This window comes from Tachypleus tridentatus, chromosome 4, assembly GCF_004210375.1.
Source record: "Tachypleus tridentatus isolate NWPU-2018 chromosome 4, ASM421037v1, whole genome shotgun sequence".
Taxonomy (NCBI): Eukaryota; Metazoa; Arthropoda; class Merostomata; order Xiphosura; family Limulidae; genus Tachypleus; species Tachypleus tridentatus.
This window is the reverse complement of record NC_134828.1, coordinates 94,711,096-94,735,183: the sequence shown is the minus strand read 5'-3', so window position 1 is coordinate 94,735,183 and position 24,088 is coordinate 94,711,096. Positions and strand designations below refer to the sequence as shown.

Below are 24,088 nucleotides of genomic sequence, written 5' to 3'. Positions count from 1 at the left end.
AGAACTTCTACTAAATTGAAATACAATGTTCACAACTTTCTATATTTACATTTCAGACACGAGAGACCAAGCTTCTACGTGACACAATACAGAGGTGTGAGATGTGCAGAAGTAAGTTCTTTACATGGATGTAAACAGTTATTTATAAGTTTTGTGAATTTTCTGTTTTAATGGAAAATAAATATCTGACTTTAATGTTGCTTATTTTCGATACTACTAGTCCAGACTTTATGTGAAATTATTTCACATTTTTGATGATCATTTCTATAAAAATACATTTACATAACGACTTTATTAAGTCAGAATCAGTTCACAATATTTTAACATATCAGAATGGTCATATTAAAGTAAGCTTGAACTCGTTTTATATTGGTTTATTTGTTGTAATTCAGAAAGTTTTCCGTACTCCGCTCACTGCAGGTATCAAAATCTTAATTTTAACCTTAGGAACCCCTCGATTTTTCTCTGAACCATCCACTTGAGAGGGCACATTTCAAGTGTAATTTTGTTAACATAAATATTATTTGAATTATATATCCTTTTTAAGTTAATAATATAGGAGCTGTACTGTATCCCAATTGGCACCTTTGAAAATATATTCTCCATATGTAATTCATGTACGATATGTGGTTGTTTGTCATAGAGTTAGTAATTCGTTTATTTTAACAGTAACACCATCAAGAGTTACCTGTCGGGATAAACCGTGTTTTCCTGACGTCGAGTGCAGAGACACGTCAAACGGTTTCCAGTGTGGTTCTTGTCCTCGTGGGTACAAAGGAAACGGAATAAAATGTGTTCCATTAGTTACCTGTAATGACAGACCTTGCTTCCGAGGTGAGGAATAATATTTATACATTAGAATTTAATATAAAGCAAGGTTTAATTGGTCATTTGGTTCAATATTGTAGATATATATTTTTGTATGGTTTAACTATTTTTCTTAGGAGTGAGATGCTATGAGCGAGAGGACGGTGGATACCAATGTGGACCCTGTCCACCAAGCTATACTGGAAATGGAGTAAACTGTCGACCCTACGATCGTTGCGGTGATGAACCATGTTGGCGTGGAGTCCAGTGTTTCAACACGGACAGTCCACCAGGCTACAAATGTGGACCTTGCCCTACTGGATTCACTGGTAACGGAACCACGTGTGAGGATATTGATGAGGTAAGATACATATTAATGTTGGTTAAGTGCACAATGGCGTGCTGCTGTTCACATTTTGGTTTAAAGTTGAAAGATGTAACCACACCATGCTCTACTATGAATTTAATTATTTCAAGGACAATAACCAAACAATAACAATTAAAAACCTATTAGCTACTAATAGCCAGTTATTCACAAATTTCACCGAACAAACTGCGGTAGATGTCATTGACTCCATATTGTAGTTTGCTTCGTGGAAGTAATTATTATTGTGTATTGTATATCTTTTAACTCAAAAGTTTTGCACTGTTTGCTAGAGGGAGTTATGACATGGCATATTGATGGTGTGTAACATCTAAAATATTTTTGGGTTTCTAGGTTTACGTAATATGTACGTTATGTCTTGAATTTGTTTTTAGGATTGATGGTAAGAAGATAATATTGTAATAATATAAAAATATCAGAGGGTTGTCGTTAATTAATCATCTAGTTAGTTAGTGAATGGGTAAGGGAGTTAATTAATTAGTAAATGAGTCTGTTAATCATTCCGTTTTGAAACTGTTCTGTAGATATAGAAAATGAAATCAAAAAATGAGTTAGGGCTATCGTTCAGTAATCTAGGTAAAATGAACCGGAATTTTTACTGAATAATCAAAAATATTCCACACAAATACTGAAACAGTTATAAAATTATGTTAAACGTTTCCTTTTAATAATACATTAGGACATTGCTGTTATGTCTTTATTTTCTACATTAATTAATTGTTGCTTTTACCTCTTATATGAGTTTCATTTCAGAAAATATTTCTCAAGTTTATCGCACGGATTTTTTTCGTCCAGCCATTTATTTTTTTTTTCTATTCCTCAGTGTGATCTCGCAGGTCCTTGTCATCCTGCAGCATCGTGCAAAAATACATCTCCAGGCTTTAGATGTGACCCTTGTCCCCAGGGTTACACAGGTCGGCGAGTGGAAGGAGTTGGGTTAGAATACGCCCAGAACATCCGACAGGTCCGTAGATTTGCTTTACGAAAAGCAGTGTTCATATTTCTATGAAAAGGGTTACATGTTTATTATTGGTTGTATGTTTTACTTTTTAGTCAGCAAATTATTTCAGATAAAAATAAAAATTTCAGTATTGGAGGGTAAAAGAAACATGACTTCTTGAACACGAAAAGCAAAGTCGTATTACTAATACCGAGGCCGGGCATGGCCAGGTGGTTGAGGCACTCGACTTGTAATTCGCGGGTTCGAATGCCTATCACACCAAACATTCTGGCTTTTCCCAGCCGTTGGTACGTTATAATATTATGGATAATCCCACTATTTGTGGCTAAAAGAGTAGTCCAAGAGTTGGCGGTAGGGGTGATCACAAAATTCCATACCTTTAGTACTACACTGCTAAATTAGGGACGGCTAAAGCAGATAGTCCTCGTGTAACTTTACGCGAAATTCAAAACCAAACCAATACTACAACCGAAAGTAAAATTAAGTGATAACACCTTATTTTTAATCCTATAATAAAACTGTATATTACATTATCTAATAGATGGCAGCACATACGAGGTCTGTTCAAAAAATACGCGGACAGACGTCATAAAACAAAATGTACTTTATTTAGAAGTTACAGGTCTGGGACCCTTTCAAAGTACTTTCCTCCCCAACGCACTCACTCATCCCAACGGTGTTTCCACTTGTTGAAACAGTCCTGGTACGCTTTTTTTGTAATGTCCTCCAGCTCCTTCGTCGCATTTGCCTTAATCTCGGGAGTCGTCTCAAATCTTCTTCCTTTCAAGGGTCTTTTGAGTTTGGGGAACAAGAAAAAATCGCAAGGAGCAAGGTCAGGTGAGTAGGAGGGGTGGGGAAGAACAGTGATCGAGTGTTTGGCCAAAAACTCACGAGTTCTGAGGCACAAATTTCGCAGCAACGCGGTGCATCTTCAATTTTTCGGTCAAAATCTCGTAACAAGATCCAACTGATATCCCACACTCTTCAGCAAGCTCCCTGACAGTCAGACGTCGACTTGCCCGCACCAGGGTGTTGATTTTGTCGACGTGTGGGTCGTCAGTTGACGTGGAAGGACGTCCAGGACGCTCACCATCTTCAATGGACTGTCGACCATCCTTAAGACGTTCATGCCACTTGAAACATGCTGTACGCTTCATAGCAACATCACCGTAAGCGGTGTTAAGCATAGCAAAGTTTCAGTCGCAGATTTTCAAGTTTAACCCAAAATTTCACAGCAAGTCGTTGCTCCTTCAGGTCATTTATTCTGAAATCCGCCAAACGAAAAAATCGCACTTCACTTAAAACCGCGTAGCTAATACACAAATGAAGATATCTGCAATCGGAAAATGGCGTCGTAATCTGCTGATCTGTGCGAACCTAGCGACAACAAGCGGATTCCCCTGGAATCAACTGGAGCCGTGCAATTCAAACAGTCCGCGTATTTTTGAACAGCCCTCGTATATACGATACAATGCTTTATGTTTTTTTTTTTCATATCTCTGTATATTACAAAGATCAATCTTCTATACGCTGGTGAACCACAATATTATGCACAAAAAAAGCGTATGCGATAAACTCCCTGAATTTAAAGTAACTTCTACATAGTTTTAGCCGTGAAGATAAATGATGTATCGTGGTCTGTTTTCGACTTATTTGATTTCTTGTTACCTTAACACTTTTCTGTTATTTGATAAAACACATATGATGATATACTGGGATGTGTGATGAACCTACAGTGAAGTGCTATCACTACTTTATGATATTATGCCACATGCGGAATAAGGATTTGTAATTTTTATTACGACACTATCACTCTCTCTATATTAACGTTAAAACATACTATAAAGTACTGCACTAAACTAAAACATGTTTCCTTCTTCCTAATAATGGAACGGGTGTAGCCTAGTAGTTAGTACACCCAAACATTGAATCAGATGGTTCATGATTTGTGTCTTTAGTGCAACAAAAAAGTCCAACGCACTTTAAAGTGCTATGAAAGTGATGTCAAATCTAATTATTCTGACAACACTTACTGTCGTCTGGCTGCCTTTCCCGTAGCAAGTTAAAAATTAGGAACAGCTGCACACATGTAACCATTGTACAGCTCTTAATGAAAAAAAATAAAAGAACCAAACAAAATCCTTTCAGTGAAGTATATTATTACTGTCGAGTTTTGTATAAACATTATTCAGAACGGTATTCAATAAAACTAACAAACTAGTGCCCCACTAGTAAGGTTTTCAGTATTGTTGCAGCCTCAAATAAATGACTATTACAATATTTCATTGATAATTACTGAGAACATTGTTAATGTTTTCATTATTGTTGTAGCCTCAAATAAATGACTATTATAATATTTCATTTATAATTACTAAGAACTTTGTTAATGTTTTCACTATTGTTGCAGCCTCAAATAAATGACTATTATAATACGTCATTTATAATTACTAAGAACATTGTTAATGTTTTCACTATTATTGCAGCCTCATATAAATGACTATTATAATATTTCATTTATAATTACTAAGAACATTGTTAATGTTTTCAGTATTGTTGCAGCCTCAAATAAATGACTATTATAATATTTCATTTATAATTACTAAGAACATTGTTAATGTTTTCACTATTGTTGCAGCCTCAAATAAATGACTATTATAATATTTCATTTATAATTACTAAGAACATTGTTAATGTTTTCATTATTGTTGCAGCCTCAAATAAATGACTATTATAATATTTCATTTATAATTACTAAGAACTTTGTTAATGTTTTCACTATTGTTGCAGCCTCAAATAAATGACTATTATAATACGTCATTTATAATTACTAAGAACATTGTTAATGTTTTCACTATTGTTGCAGCCTCATATAAATGACTATTATAATATTTCATTTATAATTACTAAGAACATTGTTAATGTTTTCAGTATTGTTGGAGCCTCAAATAAATGACTATTATAATATTTCATTTATAATTACTAAGAACATTGTTAATGTTTTCACTATTGTTGCAGCCTCAAATAAATGACTATTATAATATTTCATTTATAATTACTAAGAACATTGTTAATGTTTTCAGTATTGTTGCAGCCTCAAATAAATGACTATTATAATATTTCATTTATAATTACTAAGAACATTGTTAATGTTTTCACTATTGTTGCAGCCTCAAATAAATGACTATTATAATATTTCATTTATAATTACTAAGAACATTGTTAATGTTTTCACTATTGTTGCAGCCTCAAATAAATGACTATTATAATATTTCATTTATAATTACTAAGAACATTGTTAATGTTTTCACTATTGTTGCAGCCTCAAATAAATGACTATTATAATATTTCATTTATAATTACTAAGAACATTGTTAATGTTTTCAGTATTGTTACAGACTCAAATAAATGACTATTATAATATTTCATTTATAATTACTAAGAACATTGTTAATGTTTTCACTATTGTTGCAGCCTCAAATAAATGACTATTATAATATTTCATTTATAATTGCTAAGAACATTGTTAATGTTTTCACTATTGTTGCACCCTCAAATAAATGACTATTATAATATTTCATTTATAATTACTAAGAACATTGTTAATGTGTTCAGTATTGTTGCAGCCTCAAATAAATGACTATTATAATATTTCATTTATAATTACTAAGAACATTGTTAATGTTTTCACTATTGTTGAAGCCTCAAATAAATGACTATTATAATATTTCATTTATAAATGCTAAGAACATTGTTAATGTTTTCACTATTGTTGCAGCCTCAAATAAATGACTATTATAATATTTCATTTATAATTACTAAGAACATTGTTAATGTTTTCACTATTGTTGCAGCCTCAAATAAATGACTATTATAATATTTCATTTATAATTACTAAGAACATTGTTAATGTTTTCAGTATTGTTGCAGCCTCAAATAAATGACTATTATAATATTTCATTTATAATTACTAAGAACATTGTTAATGTTTTCACTATTGTTGCAGCCTCAAATAAATGACTATTATAATATTTCATTTATAATTACTAAGAACATTGTTAATGTTTTCAGTATTGTTGCAGCCTCAAATAAATGACTATTATAATATTTCATTTATAATTACTAAGAACATTGTTAATGTTTTCAGTATTGTTGCAGCCTCAAATAAATGACTATTATAATATTTCATTTATAATTACTAAGAACATTGTTAATGTTTTCACTATTGTTGCAGCCTCAAATAAATGACTATTATAATATTTCATTTATAATTACTAAGAACATTGTTAATGTTTTCACTATTGTTGCAGCCTCAAATAAATGACTATTATAATATTTCATTTATAATTACTAAGAACATTGTTAATGTTTTCACTATTGTTGCAGCCTCAAATAAATGACTATTATAATATTTCATTTATAATTACTAAGAACATTGTTAATGTTTTCACTATTGTTGCAGCCTCAAATAAATGACTATTATAATATTTCATTTATAATTGCTAAGAACATTGTTAATGTTTTCACTATTGTTGCAGCCTCAAATAAATGACTATTATAATATTTCATTTATAATTACTAAGAACATTGTTAATGTTTTCACTATTGTTGCAGCCTCAAATAAATGACTATTATAATATTTCATTTATAATTACTAAGAACATTGTTAATGTTTTCAGTATTGTTGCAGCCTCAAATAAATGACTATTATAATATTTCATTTATAATTACTAAGAACATTGTTAATGTTTTCACTATTGTTGCAGCCTCAAATAAATGACTATTATAATATTTCATTTATAATTACTAAGAACATTGTTAATGTTTTCAGTATTGTTGCAGCCTCAAATAAATGAATATTATAATATTTTATTTATAATTACTAAGAACATTGTTAATGTTTTCACTATTGTTGCAGCCTCAAATAAATGACTATTATAATATTTCATTTATAATTACTAAGAACATTGTTAATGTTTTCAGTATTGTTGCAGCCTCAAATAAATGACTATTATAATATTTCATTTATAATTACTAAGAACATTGTTAATGTTTTCACTGTTGTTGCAGCCTTAAATACACAAAGTTTTACAGAAATGCTTTAAGTTTGCATTGTTTTCTCATTGGGTTATCTGCGTTTTGTAACTTAAACCTGAGACTATCGTATTTCAGCGATGTGTTATACCAACAGTGATTTTGTGTGCGTTCTGTGTTTATGTGCCATTGTTATATCAACAGTGTTTTTATTTAGCTTTAACTGTTTTTGGAGCCAATGTTATTTCAACAGATTTCTTATTTTCTCTCTAGTTGTCCTTAGAGTCAATGTTAACAGTGGTATTGTTTCTCTGCTAGTTGTGTTTAGACGTCAATGTTAACAGTGTTTTTGTTTCTCCGCTAGTTGTGTTTAGACGTCAATGAATGTGACGACGGGAAGAATGGCGGCTGTGTGGAAAATTCACAGTGCATCAACACAGAGGTAATTAAAATAAAGTCTATCATTATAAAACTCCAGACAGGACAGACAATAATTTCAAGTGTAGAAGTTAAAGAACGGGAGTTTTTTAAACGTTAAAGGAAAAATAATCTTACAGTGAGATAAAGTACAGTTTTATAGTTTACTGAGACCGTTTGTTGTTGCTCATGAACCAGAGGTATTATAGTTTGTTATTGTATTAAATAATTTAGATAGATAATGAATGTCACTTTCAGTTATTTTAAGTACTATATGTGTGACACGTGGGAAAATTATAATTAATATTTAATAAGTTATTATAAGGCACTGGACCAAATACTACTTGTGTTACACTGGACCAAATACTACTTGAGTTGCACTGGACCAAATACTACTTGAGTTGCACTGGACCAAATACTACTTGAATTGCACTGGACCAAATACTACTTGCATTGCACTGGACCAAATACTATTTGTGTTGCACTGTAACAAATACTACTTGTGTTGCACTGGATCAAATACTATTTGAGTTTTACTGGATCAAATACTATTTGAGTTGTACTGTAACAAATACTATTTGAGTTGCACTGGATCAAATACTATTTGAGTTGTACTGGATCAAATACTATTTGAGTTGCGCTGGACCAAATATTACTTGAGTTGCACTGGACCAAATACTACTTGCGTTGCACTGGACCAAATACTACTTGCGTTGCACTGGACCAAATACTACTTGAGTTGCACTGGACCAATTACTACTTGCGTTGCACTGGACCAAATACTACTTGCGTTGCACTGGACCAAATACTACTTGAGTTGCTAAACAGTGTGACCTGATGCAAAACCCAAAAACACCAATGTATCTATGTTGGCAATAAAATAGAATAGTCCATTTATTCTATCATAAAAACCAAGTGTTTAAAACATGAGACTAAACGCTGTTCAGATATAACCATCTTTATTAGTTGATTCAACGGGAGTTTTGAAATAATACAGTAATTTGATCTACTGTAGCAGTCTTACGTTTATGTTTTCTTTTATTATGTAAACATCGTAATGGTATTAAAGAGAAAGATTTCTTGCATCTTAAATAGAGTGAAAAATTTCACCAAGTAAAGGATGAATTAACTTAGTTAATGGTTTTTAATTTAAAGATATATAATATTATCTTCCTATATTAGCAAGTATTTGAATATTGAAACATCAGTACACTAAAATGATACACACTATGTCATATACCCTCACATTTCCGAAGCTTGTTCTTTATGTCTTACAGAAATCAAACATCAAACATTTCAGTGAAGGATGAATTCACCATTTTGTGAACCCAGCCAGAATGGTTATTGTTGTAGAACAAAATACGAACAAAAACAATCGTGTCTTTGTGATGATAGAAACTCAACACGAATTAAGTTGATAAAGTTCATGCAGAAATTACGTCTGGTATACAACACTCAATGATTTCAACACTGTGCATATATTCAGTGTTTAGTTATTACAACATTCAATGATTTCCACACTGTGAATATATTCAGTGTTTACTTATTAAAACATTCAATGATTTCAACACTGTGAATATATTCAGTGTTTAGTTATTACAACACTCAATGATTTCCACACTGTGAATATATTCAGTGTTTAGTTATTACAACACTCAATGATTTCAACACTGTGAATATATTCAGTGTTTAGTTATTACAACACTCAATGATTTCAACACTGTGAATATATTCAGTGTTTAGTTATTACAACACTCAATGATTTCAACACTGTGAATATATTCAGTGTTTAGTTATTACAACACTCAATGATTTCAACACTGTGAATATATTCAGTGTTTAGTTATTACAACACTCAATGATTTCAACACTGTGAATATATTCAGTGTTTAGTTATTACAACACTCAATGATTTCAACACTGTGAATATATTCAGTGTTTAGTTATTACAACACTCAATGATTTCAACACTGTGAATATATTCAGTGTTTAGTTATCTCAGTTCAAAAGCCAACCCAAGAATCATCAGTTCGTTATTTTTGTTCATGACAATCTCTCTCTTTTTTTATGTTTCATGAACATTTATCAAGTAGAGATTACCAAAGTGTTTTCTCTATTTATTCTTGTAATCACTTGTTATAAGGGATAACTAAAGGTATCTTGTGAGCCTTTATGAAATATGGATATTTTCCTGGTTCTTATCTTGTGAAACGTTAATATTTAGTGTTACCTTGGTTCTTGCCTTTTGAGAACACTTGTTAAAATAGCTAACTCAATGTTTTTGCCTCGTTAAGGAATATTAGCTCAGGAGTTTTAACAAAAACGAATCCATCGCTCAATGAATTAGTTGAAAACTTTCATGTGGCGAAACACTTTTTCTTTGCATCTTTTGTGACATCTGTTGGATGAAATACGAACTAATTAGATGCATGTGTTTTTTATAACTGTCATATACACAAATAACAACTGAAGGGAGTGTGTTCATTTGGCACATCTGATTTTTTTTTTTTTGAATTTGTTAGTAATGTTGATGTCACCAGAGGACGTTAGCACAATCAAATACTATTGAATGTTACACATAACCTTTAATAAATTACTTTAATTTTCTATCAGACATATTTGGCGAATAAAGTAAATCTAAAAGTTTGAATCAGTCGGTTGTCTACACATTCATTTAAAGTGCACGTTGATACAGGTACTTCTGAGCAAATAAACCTGTCTCTGTACACAAAATAAACACGTATATGTTAGATACAACATGCATATCCCGGTTTAACAGCACTAAGTGTATTTTTAGTTCATCTTAAGAATAATAATCTTATGTGTTACAAAATATAAAAAATCTTAGCCAGGACTGTACAAAGATTAATTACAACATTCAAGCTATGCCGGGCATGACCAGGTGGTTAAGATGTTCGACTCGTCATCTGAGGGTCGCGAGTTCGAATCACCATCACACGAAACATGCTTGCCCTTTCAGCCTTTGGGACGTTATAATGTGACGGTTAATCCTACTATTCGTTGGTAAAAGAGTAGCCCAAGAATTGGCGGTCGGTGGTGATGCTTAGCTGCCTTCCTTGTATTCTTGCTTAAACTGCTAAGTTAGGGACGGCTAGTGCAGATAGCCCTCGAGTAGTTTTGCGCAAAATTCAAAACAAATCAAATCGGAACAAAAAAATGTATTTTCATTCGAGATGAAGTCTTACTCGCACTGTATGGGAAGTATTTACTTGTGTTAATACACTGGTGTGTCTTTGCATGCAGATGAAAGCTATACTTGTATAGGCAACATGTTATTATGTAATCATTTGTTTCATGACGAGTTATCAAACTTTTAACAATACTTCCAGGGAGAGGTCTTTTGTCCATGTATATACACGTCTATCTTAGGAAGTATATTCATATAACAAAATTATTAAGCGAGATAAAACTGAGAAAACATCATTTGGAAGAAGGAAAATTTTTAATGTTCGTTACGGAATCAGAAAGACTGTCACAACAGAACGTTTAGAACATCAACTTGCTTGGAAGTCAACTCTAACCTAATCAGGAAAACATTCTTATACTCAGATGAAACTAAAATATGATTGGTTTGAACTATGATCTAAAGAAAGTTTGATCTTTCTAACTTCTTGTGGATAGATCTACCAACATGTAGGATATTATTATTATTTGCTTGTAGTTGATAAGGCTACTGTCGTTTAGAAGGCTGTTGCTATTACGTTGTAATGGAAAGGTATGACCTCCAGTTTAAGATTCATATATCATCTGTTGGTGGCATATATGATCTTCAGGCTAATGTTTCATACTTGAAATGAACGAAGCTATAATTTGGTAGATTGTACTTATTAAGTTGTACTGGAAAGGTTATGATATTGAAGCTAACTTGTTTATCTTGTTGCAGACGGGCTACAACAAAAGGATGTATTTTCGTATCTTGTATGTACTTGTTTCATTACCCGATGACAAATCAATATTTCTGTTTCGTTAAGGGTTCGTTTACATGTGGAGTGTGTATCGAGGGATTTATTGGGAATCAAACCATTGGGTGCAGTCCCAACCCAGGGACTTGTCCTGACGGTAGTGTCTGTGATGGAAATGCAGACTGTGAAATACTGAGGGGTCAAACTACTTATCAATGTAAGGTAAGTCAATATTCAAAACGTGTCAGAAAGTATAAACAACTTTATTTAGTTTTATCTGTGTCTTATGGATAAAAACTTGTACTTAAAATATTATGAAGCGTTGTTTAGAATTTCTTTGTTTATGTTTATTTAAGTGAAATAAAACTACAATAAGAAGTAAGATATTAAATCTGGTGAAAGTAAAGCTTTTAAACCTAAATCTGGTGAAAGTAAAGTGTTAAACCTAAATCTGGTGAAAGTAAAGCTTTTAAACCTAAATCTGGTGAAAGAAAGTAAAGAAAGTTTTAAACCTAAATCTGAAAGTGAAAGTGAAAGTAAAGTGTTAAAACTAAATTTGGTGAAAGTAAAGCTTTTAAACCTGAATCTGGTGAAAGTAAAGCTTTAAACCTAAATCTGGTGAAAGTAAAGCTTTTAAACCTAAATCTGGTGAAAGTAAAGCTTTTAAACCTAAATCTGGTGAAAGTAAAGTGTTAAACCTAAATCTGGTGAAAGTAAAGCTTTTAAACCTAAATCTGGTGAAAGTAAAGCTTTTAAACCTAAATCTGGTGAAAGTAAAGTGTTAAACCTAAATCTGGTGAAAGTAAAGCTTTTAAACCTAAATCTGGTAAAGTAAAGCTTTTAAACCTAAATCTGGTGTCGATCATTCAGTGAGTTTTGTAAAAATATTTTTTTAAACTTTAGAGGCAATGAATAAAGGAAAATAAACATATAATTAGTGCACGTATAAAGTTCGTAAAGTTTTGTGGAGCTAATAATGTACTCTTACCAAGTGTCATCATTAACAGGAAATTGCCAAAGACGCATTGTGAAGTATATTAGTACTTTAAAAGGCACGTTTAACACGTTAAAGTACGCAAACGTGTTTTTTATGTTTCTTAAACGTAATATAAAATTTAAAGTGAAAATCTTGAAGTCATTAGAATGTAGACTGTACCGCTCTCGGACATATCTATTTCATCAACTTATTTATGTAGTTTCTTCGTGCCAAAGTTTGTTTTGATAAATGTTTGACTGCTTGTTTCATACGTTCATGTGTATAGGAAAGTACTTGGACTCACCCAAATAAAAACCATTCTCTTGCATGATGGATTTTAACTTCGTTTTCTTTTATACACCATCCAGCTATACAGAGTTAAATGCATTAAAATTGTTGTTTAAACACTCAAGACGCCTACCTGAATTGGGGCTGAAAGTTAATTAGTTTGTTTTAGAGAAACGTAGGAGTTAATATTTATAAACTGTTTTGACTGATATATTATTTATGTATCCTTGAAACTAACATCCATATATTTTTTTACACTTCTTATTATTTTTTCAGTTGTAAATATAATGAAATTTATTATCTCAAAACTCATGGAAAGCACATACTACGTAATATATAGCTTTAAGGATTTATTTGAGATTTGAAACTTTGAAATACTCGTGTTAACTTAATTTGAAACGGTAAATGGTACACAGATGGCACTACAAGGATTTTTATTACTTAGTGTCGTGTCGGCTGGGCAGGAAATGGGAAGATTTGCGGTCCGGATAAGGACTTGGACGGCTGGCCAGACTATGACCTGAGGTGCAACAATCCAAGATGTTTGGCCGTAAGTACCAACGTAAAACATTCCTTATAAAGTCCATTTTCAGAAAATTTACTTTTTTCCTAAAACGCATCAGACTGTGAAATGTCTCATTAGATAACCAGCTGTGTGTGAAATTGTGAAATGTCTAATTAGATAACCAGCTGTGTGTGAAAATAATGAAATGTCTAATTAGATAACCAGCGGTGTGTGAAAATTATGAAATGTCTAATTAGATAACCAGCTGTGTGTGAAAATTATGAAATGTATAATTAGATAACCAGCTGTGTGTGAAAATTATGAAATGTCTAATTAGATAACCAGCTGTGTGTGAAAATTATGAAATGTCTAATTAGATAACCAGCTGTGTGTGAAAATTATGAAATGTCTAATTAGATAACCAGCTGTGTGTGAAAATTATGAAATGTCTAATTAGATAACCAGCTGTGTGTGAAAATTATGAAATGTCTAATTAGATAACCAGTTGTGTGTGAAAAGTATGAAATGTCTCATTAGATAACCAGCTGTGTGTGAAATTGTGAAATGTCTAATTAGATAACCAGCTGTGTGTGAACATTATGAAATGTCTAATTAGATAACCAGCTGTGTGTGAAAATTATGAAATGTCTAATTAGATAACCAGTTGTGATCACATCAAAAAGTTAGTTACTAAATTATGTTTATTTTTGAATATAAGAAAAGCCCTCTTTCAAAGAGAAAACAGAAACTTCAATATCTATTGCAAAATGAAAACGACAGAGAAACACAAAGTTGTTTTTATGTGTTACAATTTCTTATGTATACACATAAGTTTCTGCGTAACTCCTGCTATTCATTTACCACTGTGTTTTACAATTTCCAATGGTTACACATAATTGTTTTTATTTTTTGTTCTCCGATATGAAACCAACGTTGCCAAATAATATATTTTTATTTGTAATTTAATGTTTGCCGAGACGTTATTTGATTGTTGTATGTAGAATAGTTATCTGACAATCACTAACGTTTGTCCATGAGTGTCTTTAATGATACAGAAGTGTTTGACACATATAACACACAAGACCCTCGATTAACAGATTTGTTTTGTTTAGGACAACTGCCCAAATACACCCAATAGTGGACAAGAAGATGCTGATGGTGACAAAATCGGAGACGCTTGTGATGAAGACGCTGATGGTGATGGTATCATCAATGATCCAGTATGTCACTTTAATTTTACATTTCTTTCATAAACACACTTTTGTTATGATGCAAACGTACTTAGAACATTACAGAAAGAACGGCACCAGTAAAGTGGTTACATTGTCCGCTGCTGTTTTCTGGTCTTCCTGCTTTATTTCTAATATGTTCGATTTATGTTGATTTTCAAATCTTTAATCAATATATTTAATATAATGGTTTAAAATAATTATCAAAAGTTTTAGTTCACTGCTATACAGTAGTTTTTGAAGTTTTCTTTATGTTGAATAGATAATACAAAATCTAATATATAGAACAGAGTAAACTACATTATTTTATCATGTCTACACACATATATAAACATACAGAGAAAACACTACATTATAATTCTTGTAACAAACGTGATGATGAACTAAAAATAGAATATTGTGTAAAGTATCATACTGGGTATTTATATTAATAATACGTGGAATATTTATGTTCTAAAGCTGATAGAAGAGAAAACAGAAACAGAATATGTAACAAAGAAAGGTAAATGTACATAATATACAAAATCTGTACATTAATTAGAGTGATGTATATTTAAGACGTTTCTCTTTGTAACACAGGACAACTGTCCTCTAGTTCCTAACCCTAACCAAAAGATACTGATCCAGACGGTCCAGACAAACTCGGAGACGCTTGTGACAACTGTCCTCAAATCCCCAATCCTGAACAGACGGATTCCGACAACGACGGATATGGGGACCTATGTGATCCTGATGCTGACAATGACGGTGAGTTTTGTTTAGTTTATCATATCTTATTTGAACAGACGGATTCCGACAACGACGGATATGGGGACCTGTGTGATCCTGATGCTGACAATGACGGTGAGTTTTGTTTAGTTTATCATATCTTATTTTCTACAATTAAACGTTGTATAAACATGACTCTCATTCCTCTAGTAGAATTATAAATACACTGAATTGACTTTACTACAAGCTAATAAAACTTAAAGCTGTACAGTCAACTTTTCGTAACTAAGATTTTAGTGTTAAATAATACATTGTTTTAAAATTTAAAGCTGTATAGTCAAATGATTGTAGCTACGTTTTTTTAAATAATATACTGTCTTAAGACATCTTGTTTCCTTTACAGGTAAATAATGAAATTATCATTATTTAGTTATTCTTGATTTCTGAGTGTCCTTAACTGAATACTGGATTCTAGAATATGTTGTTCGGCCTTACAGGCATCCAGAACGTGCTAGATAATTGTCCCACTACACCAAATTCCGACCAACGAGACTCAGATGGTGATAAGCTGGGTGACGTATGTGACAACTGCCCATACGTTCATAATCCTTCTCAGGTATGTCTTCACTGTCGTGTCACCAAACAAGTATTTAATAGTGTAATAAAACTGATATAGAAATAATAAGTGTAACTTTTATTGTGGGAAGTTTCTTCATCTGTTACAAACAGATTTAACATGTTAGAGTTTTATATAAAGGATGATTACACTATGTAACAAAATTTTTACTTTTTCTTGTTTCTGGGCAGAAAGTATTATTTCCCTATTGTTTATGCCTAATGTGAATGGAAAAGACCTATTTTCTCTCTTCAGACTTTGCTTTTATGATCTGGCTAATGAAAGTTTGAAATTTGCCCATTTTTCAGATCATTTCAGGTAGATTCAGTGCTGAGTAGCTGACAGATAATTTTCTCGAACTTACAAGAATTCTTAAGAACTTTCTAGGATGTTGTAGAACTTTTACTATATTTTTTTAAATGTTGTAGAACTTACGAGCATTTTCAAGAACCGTCTCTTCCTCTGGCTCATTCGGTGCACCTCAAAGAGAAATACAACAGCATCAAGACCTTGCTAGAAGTCTTGAAGTATGATGAGTATGGCTGGAAGGTTATCGGAGATTTCAAAATGGTGGCATTCCTGATGGGTCTCCAAGGAGGCTTTACCAAGTTTCCCTGTTATCTTTGCCTTTGTGATAACAGGGACACCACAGCGCACTACAAGAGAAAGCACTGGCAATAACGGACCGAGTTCTCTGTGGGGAGGCACAATGTCATGTGTGAGTCATTAGTGGACCTCCAGAAGGTGTTGTTCCTCCCATTGTACATAAAATTGGGTCCTATGAAACAACTTGTCACAGTTCTTGATAAGGAGTCTGCAACCTTCAAGTGCCTTCGAGACTTCTTCTCTAAGCTGTCTGAGGCGAAGATCAAAGCTGGTGTCTTCATTGGACCACAAGTAAAGAAGATTCTGAAGTATACAGAATTCCCCAAGAAGCTCAGTAGGAAGGAAAAAAAGCTTGGGGCAGCTTTTGGGGGTTTGGGGGGGCAATCACAAGGGCGAAAATTATGTGGAACTGGTTGAGGCTCTAGTGAAGAACTACGGCAAAATGGGCCGCAGGATGTCTCTGAAAGTCCATATCCTTGACGCTCATCTTCATAAATTCAAGGAGAACATGGGAGCATACTCAGCGGAGCAAGGTGACCACTTCCACCAAGATGTGCTGGACTTTGAACGCCGCTACCAAGAAGCATGTAATGAAAACATGATGGGAGACAGTATTTGTGAAAGTGATTTACATTACAGTTGCAAATCTCGAAAACCTTCTCATTTCTAAACATTTCTGTATACTTTAGTTTAAATAACTTTAAATCGTGATTCATATGTTGTTTTATTCAAATCTTATGTAAATGAAAATGTGCAAATGTTGGCCGTTTCACATAAAAAATAGGTTAATTTCTAAATTTCATTATCCAGGTCACAAAAGCAGAGTTTGAAGGGAATAACGGCCATTTTCTGTACTTTTACAACACAAGTAATTAAGAAATAAACCATACTATCCAGGAACACAATCTGTTTTACATAGTATAATGGCAGCTAGTAATATAATAGTAGCTAAGACACATTGGTAATGAGTAATTAGTAACTGGTATGATAGTAGCCATAGTACATTAACAATAGTAATTAGAATGACAATAATCACGACACATTGATAACACTAATCAGGTGATAACAGCCACAATGTTTTAGTAGTGTGTTCAGCAGGGTAACAACTGTAACACACTGATGACAACAATTAACGTCATATAATTTATCGATAATTATTGTATAGTTTATGTTTGTTATTACAATGTTACATAATATTATGGAATTTGTGGTTTATCTCATATTTAGCTGTTTACACATTGTCATAAAGATTTATAATCATTTTAAGTGAGGTTATTTTAATTTTCAGAGCTATCTAATTTAATTTTCTAAGCTATATAAGAAACGACAAATAACAGAAACAGTTATATTCAGTATTCTAGTCGGTGTTATATACATATAAAGATAAAGTGGCACATTCTCAGAATAATATTTTACTATTCAAATTCCTTTGGTTTTGGTATTTGCAAAAACATATACTATGGCTATCTGCGTTAGCCATCCCTAATTTATCAGTGTAAGACTAGAGAGAAGGCAGCTAGTCATCACCATCTACCACTAACTCGTAGGATACTCATTCACAAAGGATAAGTGGGATTAACTGTCAAATTATATCGCCCCTACGGTTGAAAGTTCAAGCATCTTTGGTATGACGGAGATTTGAACCTACGAACTGCAGGTTTCGAGTCGAACACCATAACCTTCACGCTATTTCAATAAAGCTAATAAATGTATCTAATACTTAGGGCAAATCCAACTTTTCCAGATAATTGGCAGACCTTGGTCAATAAGTAATCCCTGACCAGTAGAATATTTTTTATTTTACCTAACGTGGTATTTTATATTTACATTAGTATAACCAGAGTTATTTCTATTTTTATACTATTTTTAATGTATATTTGTAATTTAATAAAATATTTTGTTATTTTATAATCAGATTGATGCCGATAAAGATTTGGTAGGTGACCATTGTGACAATAACGTTGACCGGTAAGTTGTCAATAGAAGAAACTTTTAAATGTAGTTTAACGGATTTAAAAATTACATATTCTAAACTTACTTTATCTTAGAATTAATTATTTTATGTACTTCGTAGTTTATAAAATGTTTGTAACTTTGTGAAATCATTAACTTATCAAACGTTAGAATATTTATTACTGGAATAGTGACGTATTAGTGATGTTCTTAGCAGTAACATGATATTATATGTAGAAGTCACACCCATTGCTAACAATTATACAGTTGTTTTCATGCAGTCTCTACAGGATCTGGATGGGATACAAGACAACAAGGACAACTGTCCAGATTATCCTAACAGTGATCAACTGGATACAGACGAAGATGGAAAAGGTAAGAACAAGAAGAGTGATCCGAAAATTTACCGAGTTCCAAACATAACAACAAAGACTAAAGTTATTCAGGTGAATACGACATAACAACAAAGACTAAAGATATTTAGGTGAATACAACATAAGAAGAAAGACTAAAGTTATTTAGGTGAATACGACATAAGAACAAAGACTAAAGTTATTTAGGTGAATACGACATAACAACAAAGACTAAAGATATTCAGGTGAATACGACATAACAACAAATACTAAAGTTATTTAGGTGAATACGACATAACAAGAAAGACTAAAGTTATTCAAATGAATACGACATAACAACAAAGACTAAAAGTTATTCAGATACAGACGAAGATGGAAAAGGTGAATACGACATAAGAACAAAGACTAAAGTTATTCAGGTGAATACGACATAAGAACAAAGACTAAAGTTATTCAGGTGAATACGACATAAGAACAAAGACTAAAGTTATTTAGGTGAATACGACATAACAAGAAAGACTAAAGTTATTTAGGTGAATACGACATAACAAAAAAGACTAAAGTTATTTAGGTGAATACGACATAACAACAAAGACTAAAGTTATTTATGTGAATACGACATAACAACAAATACTAAAAATAGTCGGGTGAATATGGCTTATCAACAAACACTAAAGTTACTCAGGTGAATACGACATAACAACAAAGACTAAAGTTACTCAGGTGAATACGACATAACAACAAAGACTAAAGTTACTCAGGTGAATATGACATCACAACAAATGCTAAAGATACTCAGGTGAATACGACATAACAACAAACACTAAAGTTACTCAGGTGAATACGACATAACAAGAAAGACTAAAGTTATTCAGGTGAATACGACATAACAAGAAAGACTAAAGTTATTCAGGTGAATACGACATAACAACAAATACTAAAGTTATTTAGGTGAATACGACATAACAAGAAAGACTAAAGTTATTTAGGTGAATACGACATAACAACAAAGACTACAGTTATTCAGGTGAATACGACATAACAAGAAATACTAAAGATATTTAGGTGAATACGACATAACAAGAAAGACTAAAGTTACTCAGGTGAATACGACATAACAACAAAGACTAAAGTGTTTTAATGATATATAGTTTAGAAGATAGGTTTCCTATATTACACTTCTGACATTAAATTAAGTTGTTTTATTGGATTTGGTTTTACTACCGTTTTCATACCGTCTAGATTTTCCACCTTTGGAAAATTATAATATTCTATATGTTCTAAAGTAAATGTGAGGTGTTTTTTTAACATTTAGATAGAAGTTACTAGTGTTTATCCTTTATTTATACAGGTGACGCATGTGATTTTGACAAAGACAATGATGGAATTTCGGACAGTGAGGACAATTGTGCTCTGGTGTACAATCCGGACCAACGTGATACTAACGGTAAGTTGGGATTTACCTCTAATTACAACTGGTCCAGTCAGTGTAACACTAGGCTTAATTTAATATTATGATGTATTTCGTCTGATTTATACAAACAATGTGACACCAATTTAATAACCTAGATTCTACTAAAGTACCAGCTGGAGCTATTAGTTAGTCAATAATGTAACGTCTATAGAAGACGTAACTCCAGAACATGTAACTGTTAGAACCAGTGATTAAATAAAAATATGTAAACTAGATAAGTGTTTGCGATTAACTTCTGATTTATACAACTTACACAGATCAGAGTTAAATATTAAAATAGTAAAGAATAGAATTAATTTGATATACTAGGTTGGGTGTTTTAAGCAGCTCGTCATTAATGTTAAGTATACAAATTGGACGAGAAAACACCCAGTTTTTGATGTTAAGTATTGATTTACTGTTATTGAAATGTAGTGAAATAATCTGATACGTTTTTTAGAAAGCAGATATTGAAATTTTGTTAGTCTTTCTGGCGAAGTTTCAGAACGTTACAAACTGGATCAACTGGATTTATATTTGGATTCAGAAGTGGCCAGTGAGTTGAGTGCTTGACTAGCAATCTTGCGGGTTGCGGGTTCTAATCCCCTTACCACTAAACAAGCTCGCTCTTTCAGTCGTGGGTGTTATTACTTAGTGGTCAATCCCACTATTTCTTGGTAAAAGAATTGCCCACGAGTTGATAGTGGGGGGTTATTACTGGTTGCTTTCCGTTTAGTCTTTCACTGCTAAACTGGGGACGGTTAGTGTGGATAGCCCTCGTGTAGATTTGCGCGAAATTAACAACCAACCAACTAACCAACCAAACAAACCATACTGTTAACACTAAGAACGAGACTGCAGTGCCAAACACTTCGAGTGTGAATAATAAAATAGTTTAACTAAAATGATTCACTGTTTCTTTAAAGCATATAGAATGTGTTTATGATGAGTGGTGTTATGAAACGTACAGAAAGTGTACGTATAAAATGTGTTTATGATGAATGCTGTTAAGAAATGTGCAGAAGGTGTACGCATAGAATGCGTTTATGATGAATGCTGTTATGAAATGTATAGAATGTGTTTATGATGAATGCTGTTATGAAACGTATAGAAGGTGTACGTGTAGAATGTGCTTATGATGAATGTTGTTATGAAACGTACAGAAGGTTTTCGTATAGCATGTGTTTTTGATGAGTCTTAATAAGAAGTGTATGGAAAGTGTTTGTGCTGATTTCACGATATTTTCCATTTGGCTTCTTCACGACTAAGAATGATTTATAAAGCTTAACAAATTACATCAGAGATTTTATGATAACATTCAGTATTCCGTGTGGATTTACTTATTGTCTTCAGGGACTGGAGTGGGTGACGTTTGTCGTGGAGATTATGATGGAGATAACGTACCGGATCATCTGGATGTGTGTCCAGACAATCGAAAGGTGTATGCTACCGACTTCAGAGCCTACCAAACAGTTGTCTTAGATCCGGAGGGGGATTCTCAGATCGATCCCCACTGGGTGATCTACAACCAGGTAAGTAAATTTAATGTTCTGATTACATAAAATTCGGTTAGGAAAAGAAAAGGAAAGAGTTACAGATATATAGAATATGTTAAAATGTATTATACCATTACAGATATATAGAATATGTTAAAATCTATTATACCATTACAGATATATAGAATATGTTAAAATGTATTATACCATTACAGATATATATATGTTAGAATATACAGATATATAGAATATGTTATTATTATACCATTACAGATATATAGAATATGTTAAAATGTATTATACCATTACAGATATATAGAATATGTTAAAATGTATATATTACAGAATATGTTAAAATGTATTATACCATTACAGATATATAGAATATGTTAAAATGTATTATACCATTACAGATATATAGAATATGTTAAAATGTATTATACCACTACAGATATATAGAATATGTTAAAATGTATTATACCACTACAGATATATAGAATATGTTAAAATGTATTATACCACTACAGAATTAGCGTCTTTATTGCAACAACACTTCTTCAAATTCAGGATTTCTAGAATAATACTAAATAATAACTTAGTCATAAAATTAGTTAAGTCTTTATTTTGCGTGCTCTGTATTCGATATAAGAGATAAATTAGGACGGTGGCTTGTATGCGTTTTTTACTTTAGTTTAGTTAGGGCTAAACTTTACCTACGTAATGCTGTCAAAAATTAAAATCATAATGTTATTCTATGAGCTAACGATAGAACGTTTTACAAACTTTAATAATATTTTACTATGTTGTTGTATAAAATGTGTACTAAAGTATATTTATATCTGTCCTTTGTTTACATTTATATATTAGGGTTCACACTCATTTTTAGAACAGACAAAACTGAGTGTTATTATAATAAACACGTGTTAGATTAATAAGAAAGAAACTGAAGGAGTTAACTTTAGCCTGATTAAAGCAACTAAGATGAAATCTTGGAAAGTGGAACTATGGGAAATTATAGTTTTTTATTTATCAATTGATCAAAAATAAAATATTGAATCTTACGAAAAGAAATTAATCTTGCTTAATGGTTCTCTTCTTAAAGGTTCGTTACATTAGAGTTTACGAAGATGTGAAAGGCAGCGGGTATCTGTCTGAAACATCTGTCACTCGAGTTTGCCAACAGACTTAAAAGTTTCAACAAGGTTTGTTTACACTGCTCTGTTCCCCAAGTTGTGAGGTTTTCTGTTTACACAATCAATTAAGAAATTATTATTGGTAGTTTAGAAAGAGAACACGGTATTTTTCTATACTTGATAGATCAAACGTTGTCATACTGGATTCTTTACAATATTTTGACATCGATGAATTTAGAAGTTGAACTGTTTAATTATTTCGCCTTAAAAGGGTCCACTGGTGGTAACAGTAAGTACTTACTAATGTGTTAAGATCAGATATAGTTTTTGAACTTTATTTACAATGATTCACAAAGTATTGGAAATTTTACAAGTAGATTCTGTAATAGAAGTAAAAAACTTGATATTTAGGGGTGTAAACTTCCCCCAAGATTATTCACTTGATTCACCAAAGAAATGTTCGTAAAGAAAGCCAGAGTATTGAAGTTTAAGATACACCTGGGAAGGAGAGTAGGTTTCAGGAGTGGAAAAAGAGAAGGATAAAGATTGGTCTTCGATAGAGTTCAGTTGAGTCTGTTGGTATGGACCATTTTCAAGGCTTGGGGAGTGTCTAGTTGAAGTTTCCTTTAGGTGTTCCTGGATATCACTTCTGGTTGCTGTAAATCTTCTTGGGTATGGTTGGTTATTTACCTGTAATTTGGTACTTTGATGGAGACTTTCTTCGCAGACGATGGGTAGTAAGTATCCTCTTTCTAATAGTTACCTTAGGATCTAAACATTCCTAAGTTATATCACTTCGGTCTAATTATTTTCACGCTTTTGTAATTGTCGCTGTATCTAAAACATAATTATATCTATTCTCAGAGAGAACACAGAATTTATGATGACACAAATCACATGATAAAAGTTGTTTTTTTTCATAATATGAGTAAACGATCAGTGTTTTACGTACAGGAGCTTAGTTTACCTGTGCAGTGTTTGATGTTTATTTATCTTTGAAAGTTCTTAATTATTCTCATAACTTTGTTTTGTATTCCCTGTAGTTTAAGATTGTTTTTGTTTGATGTGTTTGGAAGTATTACAAATGTTAAATAGCCGTTTTCGGTGATGAAGCTCAGGAATATTTTGCACATTAATAGTTTAATTTTGAAGTTTAATTTTCGGATACGGAATCGAGAGATGGCTTTGTCTATGATTTGATTGTGTTTGTTCTATTTTAATCTGTTGTCATAAGTAATACCAAGGAAT

At 32.1% G+C, this 24,088-nt stretch overlaps 1 pseudogene across 1 annotated transcript in view; it reads left to right on the top strand.

Moving 5' to 3' along the window:
• The window catches only part of LOC143249713 (cartilage oligomeric matrix protein-like), a 68,371-nt pseudogene that overhangs the window by 17,802 nt on the left and 26,481 nt on the right, over window positions 1-24,088 (top strand). Inside the window, exons 6-19 of the transcript XR_013027916.1 lie at window positions 57-115; window positions 683-834; window positions 945-1,168; window positions 2,016-2,156; window positions 7,549-7,626; window positions 11,594-11,746; window positions 13,234-13,338; window positions 14,406-14,513; window positions 15,102-15,269; window positions 15,728-15,846; window positions 18,368-18,424; window positions 18,696-18,780; window positions 20,110-20,205; window positions 21,565-21,743. The product of XR_013027916.1 is annotated as a cartilage oligomeric matrix protein-like (transcript). The remainder of the gene's footprint in view (window positions 1-56; window positions 116-682; window positions 835-944; window positions 1,169-2,015; window positions 2,157-7,548; window positions 7,627-11,593; window positions 11,747-13,233; window positions 13,339-14,405; window positions 14,514-15,101; window positions 15,270-15,727; window positions 15,847-18,367; window positions 18,425-18,695; window positions 18,781-20,109; window positions 20,206-21,564; window positions 21,744-24,088) is intronic.